Source organism: Perca fluviatilis, chromosome 21 (genome assembly GCF_010015445.1).
Source record: "Perca fluviatilis chromosome 21, GENO_Pfluv_1.0, whole genome shotgun sequence".
NCBI classification, from domain to species: domain Eukaryota; kingdom Metazoa; phylum Chordata; class Actinopteri; order Perciformes; family Percidae; genus Perca; species Perca fluviatilis.
This window is the reverse complement of record NC_053132.1, coordinates 25,991,441-26,001,673: the sequence shown is the minus strand read 5'-3', so window position 1 is coordinate 26,001,673 and position 10,233 is coordinate 25,991,441.

Genomic DNA, 10,233 nt, shown 5'->3' with positions numbered 1-10,233 from the left:
GCAAATTTACCTCTAAACGGTAGGCTTAATGGTTCTGGTTCCCAGCAAGTTCCTTCATTTATAAATACTGAAGTTGCCCACAGGAGGTGCAACTTGTGAACAAGCAAGGCAGGCAACTGTAGTCATCAATGTCGACTGCGTTGTGGGGAGGCTTCGGTAGGGAATTCGTTGTAGCATGACAGACCCCCAAAATCTCCTTTTTGTTTTTACAATGTTTTTATTAATTTTTCATTGCAATTACAATTTTCAACACCCTCCCTCCCAACCCACAACATAATTCTTCTCTCAACCTCTGCCGTACTACAACAATCAAAAAACCAAAAGCAAATGATATGACAGTATCACAGTAGCAGCTCCCCTATGTCTTCTTTTACAAACCGGTCAAATGGCCTTCAGATTTTCTTATAAACCCCCAGTTTGCCTCTCAATATATACAGTATGTCAGTCTCTCCATGGACATATATATTGCTTAGATCAATATTCTTTATCTAAGCACCAGTTGTAGGTGCCTCCATTTTCTTCCAGATGAGAGCTATAGTTTCTTGGAGTTTTAGATTCAGATTTGTTGGATACAGGTGTAGCGAAATCATACTAGGGTCAAGTAGAATGTTCACAGACAAGATGAACATAGTTATTGATCACCTTCCTCCAGAATGTTTTAATTTTGTCACACAATGCATAACTGTTCCTTTAGACATTGCATTTAAAACAAAGGTCAGGTATATTACTGTTGTATTTATTAATTAATTTAACAGGAGTTGTGTACTTCTGCATCAGCCAATTATATTGGAGTAGCATTAAATTAGAGTTTGCTGTTTTTTCTGAGATGCGTCACAAGTTTTCTTCCAATTGTTTTCTGAAATGGCCTCTTTTAAGTCCGCCATCTCAGAGTTTCTTAAACATTCCTGCAGGTGGCTAGAGAGGGATAGTTTGAAATAAATACATGAATTTAGGCAATATTTTCTATCCCTTTTTGTATTTTTTTTATTTTTGGGCATTTCTGCCTTTATTGGACAGGAAAGCAGAGAGATATGAAAGGGGAAGACATGCAGGAAAACTATCACAGGTCAAATTCAAACGCTGGACCTTCTGCATTGGGGAATAAACCTCTGCACATGTGCGCCTGCTCTACCAACTGAGCTAAACAGCCATGTTCTATCCATTTTCAACCCGTTCTCACTCTGAACTTGTAAAATACGGACGTTTGGACAGTGGCTGTCAGCGTCTGAAGCAACGAAAAAAGCACCCTTCAGCGTGTTTGTATAACGTACCGGGGATAGCAGTAACTACACGGAGTTTAGCGAGTAGCATGTAAGGGGGAAATTCTGCGTGGGGATGTTGGTCGGGGTGGTGGATGGGTCAAACACAGGACTTTCACCCAGGAGACCGGGGCTCATGTCCCACGTGTGTCTTTAACCTTCCTGTTACCGCGAGTCACGGAAACGTAAGCCCACCCACGAGCTTTTCCTTAACCTAACTGCGTGGAAAGGGATGCCATTAGTCCCAACCAATGGCGTTTAGTTAAAGCGCGTTATATGACGCTAAAGGAGACTTTTAGCGTCAATAATAACAACAAAGGCACCTGACCAAGTGTCCTTATTTTACGAGATGGGAGTGAGAATGTGTTGCCATTTCTAATATATTTATTCTCCCTATCATGGATATAAGTAAGGGCATCCACCCTTTTATTATTTAGTTTATTATTACTTAATAGATTGTTGGTGCTATAGTTTCTAAATGAGGTGTTATTTTGATGCCCAAATATGTAAAATTAGATGAGAGCTTGAAAGTAAATAAGTATTGGTTCATATATTGTCTTTCATTTCCGTTAAGCAGCATTGGTAATGATTTTGAAGCATTTACTTTATATCCCGGAGATACTACCAAACAGGCCAATTAGATCTAACTAACTGGTATGGATGATCTCTGTTGCCAATTGTAATCCCCTGTATTTGTGTACTGGATCTAATTGCTATTGCTAGTGGTTCAATAGCTAGTATGAACAGAATTGGTAATAGATGTGAACCTTGGGGGCACCCTTTTGTAATATTGATGGGCTCAGATATCACTTCATTTGTCAGTACCTCAGCTATAGGGTTGAGATGTAATAGTTTGATCCAGTTAAGGAAAGTATATCCAAAACCAAACCGAGCTATAACCTCAAAGCCAAAACCTCCAGTTACTTAAAACAAGAAAAAGTGGAGCTGAGATTGTTGTGATCTAAACGGATGTAGCGGTGGAACAATTCGGGGGACTAATGGCCCATGTTTGTATTAATTGTTCTGGGATACCATTTGAAAAGCTGAGGATGATATAACGGATGTAGCTGTAAAGAATTTGGAGAATCGACTGCCAATGATTTTATAACAGTAAAGTTCAGGGATGTCTTTGAAGGCTGAAGTGGTGGCCCCAATACTGAAGGAGTGTCCAGAGTAATGAACCGGAGAAATGCCAGACGAGGAGAGTACATGGCGGAAATGCTGGTAGAACCACAATCGAGTGTGGACTCAGAAATAAAGGGATCTGTCAATGTCAGTTTGCAAGCTTTGATAGAAGGCAAGGATGAACAGGTGGGAGAATATATCAGCTGTGGATGAGAGGGAGGCTGGCTGCTGAAAATCAGACGTTTTGACGCTGCAGATTTTTCTTTGGCACTGGCTATAAACCGCTTTCGGGGGCAGGAAAAACCCTGCTTCAATACAGTAACTACCAGTCTGTTTACCAGTATCTAATAATTAGTGCTGAATCACAGTTAATCAGTAACTACTAATAACTAACCAGTCATTCCTCATTCATTAATACAGTAACTACCAGTTTGTTTACCAGTGACTGGTAAATGAGTGCTGAATCACAGTTAATCAGTAACTACTCATTAACTAACCAGTCGTTCCTCATTGCTTAATACAGTAACTACCAGTCCGTGTGCTAGTAACTAATCATTTGTGCTTGAATCACAGTTAATCAGTAACTACTCATTAACTAAGCACTTGTTCCTCCTTCGCTCCTCATTAATTACCTACTTTTTTGTGTACCTTATTGTAAAGTGTTACGGGGAACACATTTTCAGAAGGCTGATCTGAGTGAAGTTTAGAAAGAATGAAGAATGCAGACATCATCGATGGTCCGACGATGTTATTCACGTGCATATTAAGTAGCCATAGAGTGTGGTCTCGACCTACTCTATCTGTAAGTGTCTTGAGATAACTCGTGTTATGATTTGATACTATAAATAAAATTGAATTGAATTGAATGTGCAGGAGGCACTGGTTAAGAGAAAGGGGCTGGTTTGTCTCCGCCAGCAGCTAAGTCTACAGACAGCTTTCATTTTAGCTTGTTTTCTAAAAAAATCGCTATTTGCAGAGTAGCATGCTGTAGTTGTGTATTTTTTTATTTATTTGACAGGGACAATGCAAACAGACATAGTGTCAAAACAAAGCTTTTTACTGAAGTGCTGCATAAAAAGTTTATAGCAGATGCTAATTTTCAACTCCAATCCCTGGTTGGGCTTTTATACACAATGCTGGACAAGAGACTGCATGCAGTTGCCTTGTGTAACACTGTTTTTTTGCAGCTTAAACTGATCCCAAACCTTCCGTCGTTTTCTCCGCCTGTTTCTTCTCTTAGCCCCTAACTATTTTCGCATTAATCCTTCATGTTGTAATCTGCTCCGTCGGTCTTCACGGCATGTGTCAACAGCAGCGTCAGCCCGTTGTGCCACAGTAATAATCATCCGTGCAGAAACACAGCAGTATACAGCGTTAGTTACATTGTTTAGACAAAGCTTTCTTCGCTAATTATTTTATTTACTCGAGGAATCGTTTCAGCCCTACTCTGACATTACTTATTAGACATTAATCTGCTTGCTTCCACTGGAAAACATTATAGAGGCAATGCCGTAAGTTCATCTCAGTTTTTAAAAAAACGTGTTTACTTACAACTGCATAAAAGCTAACAGCATAGGCACATTTTGGAGACAAAGGGAATTGGCGACGCAGATGGTGAAGTGGTGAACTGAAATCAGACTGCAGAAAGTAAATGTGGGAATAACTATTCCTCGTAATATTTTCAAGTATTGTAAATGGACAGACAATTTCAGTTTCCTTTGTTTTATTCACCCTTGAAACAAGCCTGCTATATTATTTCTTAGCTGAATCTTAGCAACGTGTTCTAAGAGGCCCAGCTTGTGAACAAGCAAGGCAGGCAACTGTTTTCCCAGCCGTTGGTCGTACACATCCACACCAACTTATAAAAATAATCAAATTTATTCCCTGTTTTGTTCAGGTACAGGTCCACATAAGGCTACAGTGTAGACTACAGCATAGGCTAAAGCTTGGCGTAAACGCATTCGTACGTGGTGTAGATTTAACACATAGCATAAATCAAGCTTAAACAACAAATAGATGATTTGCAATGATGTCTCAGAAGGTAACCTCTCAAAAGAGGCCCCATGTCATTCCCTTCAATCTTGCATGATTAACGTTAACATTCTCAAAGTTTGAATTGAAAGTCAATTAAGGAACATTAAGAGGAGTCTAGTGAAGAAAAATAAAGCATTAGATAACTGCAGAACACAGTGTAAATAAGTAAATATCTGTCTTTAATACTGTGCATATGTCATCAAATGTCAAAGTCTGGAAATACAGTCGTTCTCGCGCAATCGTTACACTTAGTGTCCTCGTTATCGGTCTGAACTTTAATACTGTTTGTGACAAAACCTGCACTTTCGTCTTCAAATCTCGGGGTGGGGGATACCACTAGTTGATGCTGTGATTTGGCAAGGAGTTAACAATCACAAATTGTTGTAAACATAAATACTGCGGTGACCCATAATGCGGCATGATGGCACTGCTGGCACTGCAGGAGGACTATGCCAATGGAAGAATCAGGAGAGAAAGAGACTTCAGGGACCATGCCAACTGTAATATGACGGACAGAAAGAACTTGCAGAGGGTCATAAAGATAGCACAATGCATCACTGGCAGTCGCTTACCCTCGCTAGAAGACATGCGGTGTCTCAGGAGAGCTAGGGCAATCACTGCCGACCTCTCACACCCAGTGGCGGTGCGTGGCAAATTTGACCGAGGAAGCCAGTGAGCTTAGTATGTATCCTTGCTCCATCGTCTGACAAATGAGCTTTGTTTCAGGATTGTAGTTGGCAAGTGCCCGCACCACAGCAGTTATGGCTTCAGCATCTCGTTCAAGGCTAACGTCAAAGAAACCAAGAAACCGCTCACATATCATTCCCTTTTTATTTACGTAGCGGATAATGACCGTCAATTGGCACTTGCATGATATGTCTGTGGTGTCATCCACTTCCACTGCTATGAATGACGCTGTGTTTATTTCTTTATCTATTTCTTCCTGAATAACATGAGCAGCACTCTCTATTATGTCATTCTTAACTGTCTTTGACACACCCGTAAATGTTGTAGCTGATGCTAGGCGCCCTGCTAGCGCGTTATTGTCACGGCTCCAGCGCCACGCACCAGAGCCGCGGTAACATATTTTAAATTGGGGGTGCTGACAAATTTTCCAGAGTGAAGTTTTCAGCCAAAGTCAACCACCACACACCAAACTGCATCCATCACAATTTATTGAACTGTATAGAGATTCAATTCATATAAATAGCCTATCCAAGACCGTAATTAGCCTGCCGTGGGCTACTGATCCCCAAACACCGGGAAATAATAGACCGTTATCGCTATTCAACCAAGTTAAATTTCTGTCATACTCATACTGTCAAGATGAAGACAAAATATCTCTATTTATTAAAACAAAGACACTTTGTGGTGTCAAAACAGTACGGCTTCGGTACTAAAACTGGAACACAGATACACGCTCCACAAGGGAAAAAACTAAAACATGAATAAAGTCCAAAATCCAAGACAGAACAAACTAGGCACGGGTAACGCAGAATATAGACACACGGCTACGACAATGGTACAGAAAATGCCTACTGCAAGCTCACTGAGCCACAAAACACAAGGGTAACACATCACTGAATCATATTAAATCAAATCAAAGCCAGTCAGTCCTAAATTTTATTTAAAAAATTGTTTTTATATTTTAAATTATGTTTTATATTTTTATGGGGAGGCCAGGCTTCCTTTGGCCTCCTAGAGAAACCGCCACTGCTCACACCCAGGACAGCACCTGTTCAACCTCCTGCCCTCTGGCAGGAGATACAGGTGCCTCAAGAGCAGGGGCCTATTGTACAAAAGTATAATAAAGAAATCCAGGATAAAGGAAAAAGCGCAGCTTGACTTAGTGTGATCCGCTCATCGCGGCTTAATCGGTTGCACGTTTGCCGAGCCAGAATAAGTAGGTGAAGCTATGTCAAGCCAGGTGTAGATAGCTGGGATAAGTGCACGTTCACGGCTTTCTTAAATAGACCACGGTATCGATCACAGATTTACTGATGCAGAAATGGAGAATACGCGTGCGGCACATGTTTCACCCGCTGAGCAGCAACTAATTATGGAAAGTTACGAGGAGGTGAAGCACATAATATCCAGAAAAGGGAAATACGGCTGTTGTTATCAAACGGAGAGAAAAAGCCTGACAGACAGTAGCGGACCGACTGAATGCGTATGGATTTTAAATAATCTACGAGTCACTCAACATTGTGCTAACATATGTGCTAAATGTGCTGGTTTTACTGTAAAGTGTAAAGTGTCTTTTAAATTAAATGTATTATTATTTAGCCTACTTTGCCATAAAAGTGAGCAGAGGGAATTAATGTTCCTCTGGAAATTTACCCTAAGGACTAGGCTTAATTCCAAACCCTTATTCATAATGCGAGAATTTGTTTTACAACCATATGCACAAATCTCTATGAGCTATGTCTAATTCTAAATATCTTTCTACAATTAATGATCATACAGAACAAACATGACTCGAAAAATAAGTAAGTGACTTCAATACACACTGTAAAACAATGTAGCCTATTATTCATGTTTTTTTATTCTCACTCCCAAGCTCGAAGATGACAAGTGACAGCACCAAAATAAAATGATTAAGAAGCTTTGAACACATTCTCACTCCCATCTTGTAAAAGACGTTTGGTCAGGTGCCATAGTCGTCGTTATTGAAGCTAAACGTCTCCACCGCTGCACGGTGTGGGAGGACCCCCCCCCCCCCCTCTCCGCGTTGCACGGGGCACACTTCACGGGGACAGCAGTGGAGGAAAAGCCCATTTCCTCCGTATCGTCCCACTTAATCTCCGGGTGCCAGTGCAACCATTTCTTACCATCTAAACAACTGCAATAGTAGGATTTAAATCAAACTCATGACAGCAATAGTGACAAGTAATGCATGTTAATAAAAATAAAGCAGAACACATTCAGAAGACAACGGAATAACTGTTAAACACGTTTATTTCGGATCAGAGCGGCAGCTGATTTAACACAAGACTCCAGGATTAATTTTAGCCTGCCTGTCAGCCTGCTCTGGAGCAGGCTAGCTGCAAAGAATAAATCGCCATGGTTACTTGGCTGGGTTTAATTCAACCTGCTTTTGTGCAACCAAGTCAAAGCTAAATTCATCCAGGATAACCTGAATATCCCGGCTTAATCCCTTATCTTGGTTTTGTGCAACAGGCCCCTGGAGTAACAGACTCAAAAACAGTTTCTTTCCCTGGGCCATCAGGTCCCTGAATTCATAAAATGTATATGCGCTATGATGTGTAAATGATGTATATATTGCTTACTTCTCGCCTTTTATTGTTTATATTGTTTATATTTATTATGCACTGGTCGAAGAAGCACTGCAGTTTCATTGTATACCTGATGTGCAATGACAATAAAGATTCTTATCTTATCTTATGACGATGACTGGCTAATATGCCGATTTAAATTCCCTAAAGCTGTGCTCTTGGATCTATGTACAGAATTGAGTCCAGTATAGAGGGCAACATGCCGGAACAGAACAGATCCTCGCCACTCTGGGGGCAACCGGCTGTTTCTAGAGGGAAATGGCAGACAGCTAAGTGTTTTATATAAAAATTATATATCATTCAATTCAATTGTATTTATAGTATCAAATCATAACGAGTTATCTCAAGACACTTTACTGATAGAGTAGGTCTAGACCACACTCAACAATTCCAGTAATTCCCCCAAGAGCAAGCAGTGGTGAGGAAAACTTCCTTTTAGGGAGAAACCTTGGACAGACCAAGGCTCTTGGTATGCGGTGTCTGTTGGTGCCGGTTGGGGGTGTGATGAACAGAGGCAATAATAGTCACAATAAAGATAATGGAACTATGACTAGAAATATTAGTAGTTCATGGCGTAGCAGGGCACTGCAGGATGTCATAGGGTGTAGCAGGGCACTGCAGGGCATAGCAGGACCTAGCAGGGCATAGCAGTACATAGCAGGGCGTTGCAGGGCACTGCAGAGCATAGCAGGGTGTAGCAGGGCATAGCAGGGCACGGAGCAGGACCACGGCAACAGCTGCAACCACCCTAATCCAAAGAAAACTGCTGGGCGAAAAAACATAAGGACTAAGGTGGAGGGTGGGGGTGTGGCCTTGACCAACTGCCACTTTACTCGTTTGGTGATGATGTCTCTCTCTCATGGGTGGGCCAAATTATCTGGCAAAGCAGAGAAAGGGGAGGTAACCAGGGTGGAGGATTCCAGATCGGCCCATCTGAGCTTTCATTTTCTCAAAGGCAGAGCAGGATACCCAGGGCTCGGTTTACACCTATCGCCATTTCTAGCCACTGGGGGACCATAGGCAGGCTGGGGGGATGCATATTAATGTTAAAAAAAACTATAAAGTGAAATTTTCATGCCATGGGACCTTTAATGCATGCTTGAAGTTTAGCTAACTGACTGGTTTCGTCTGGCTTGATTGATAGGTATAATTGGGTGTCATCCGCATAACAGTGAAAGTTAATTGAGTGTTTCTTAATAATATTGCCTAGAGGAAGCCTATATATATATATATATATATATATATATATATATATAAATTTGAAGTTGATCCTGTGTTTGACTGGGAGCCAGTGGAGGTTGTGGAGGACAGGGGTGATGTGGTCTCAGCAGCGGGTGGAGGTGAGAAGGCGGGCAGTTCTGGACGCATTGGAGTTTGTTGGTGATTTTGTTTGGTAGTCCGTAAAGAATGCTGTTGCAGTAGTCCAGTCTGGAGGTGATGATAATAATAATAATAATAATAAATTGAATTTATATAGCGCTTTTCATGGCATGGATGAGTGTTTCAGCTGCAGTGGTGTACAGTAGTGGTGTCAACAATAATCGATTCGGCGATGCATTGCAATGCGGGGCATGCACGATTCAGCATCGATGCGGCAAAGTGCCATAATCGATTATGTCAAAATTGTTTCCTTTCCAATGATGTCAGTATGTGGGAGCTGTACCACTTTTAATTTGGGTATGTCGTTTAGACCAAAAAGCATGAAATTTCAATCTTAACAGGATATCTGACTGATTGCCTCATGACTAATGAAAAATTTGCCTTATTTTTGATGCATTGCAACGCATCGTAGAATCGAATTGAATCGAATCGTTATCTGGTGAATCATAATCGAATCGTGAGGGCAGTGCCAATGCACACCCCTAGTGTACAGAGAGGGACAGAGGCATGCAATGTTACCAAGGTGAAAGAAGGTGGTTTTGGTGACGTGGTTGACATACGGTACAAAGGAAAGGGTGGGATCAAAGATCGTTCCAAGGTTGTGGATGCAGGTGGAGGGGGTGACGTTGGAGCCATCGATGTTGAGGGAAAAGGTTTGGGCATGTCGGGTGAGGGAGTTTGAACCAATTATGAGAATCTCTGATTTGTTGCAGTTGAGTTGGAGAAAGTTTTCTTGCATCCTTGATTTAATGTCAGTGAAGCAAGTTGTAAGGGTGTAGTGGGTGGAGGCTGTGATGGTCTTTGAGGAGAGGTAGAGTTGGGTGTCATCCGCATAGCAGTGGAAGTGGAGGCCATGTTGGCAGAGGATCTGTCCAAGGGGGAGCATGTACAGGATGAAGAGGAGGGGGCCAAGAACAGAACCCTGGTGGACACTATGAGTGACTGGATTGGTAGAGGACTAGAGTTGGACTAGAGTTGGACTAGAGTTGTTTATAGAGATGTAATGGTGTCTGTCAGAAAGATAGGAGGTGAACCAGGTTAGGGCGGAGCCAGTTATTCCAATAAGGTGCTGAAGGCGTGAAAGGAGGATGGAGTGTTTGATGGTGTCAAAGGCTGCGCTGAGGAGGAGGATGGTGAGA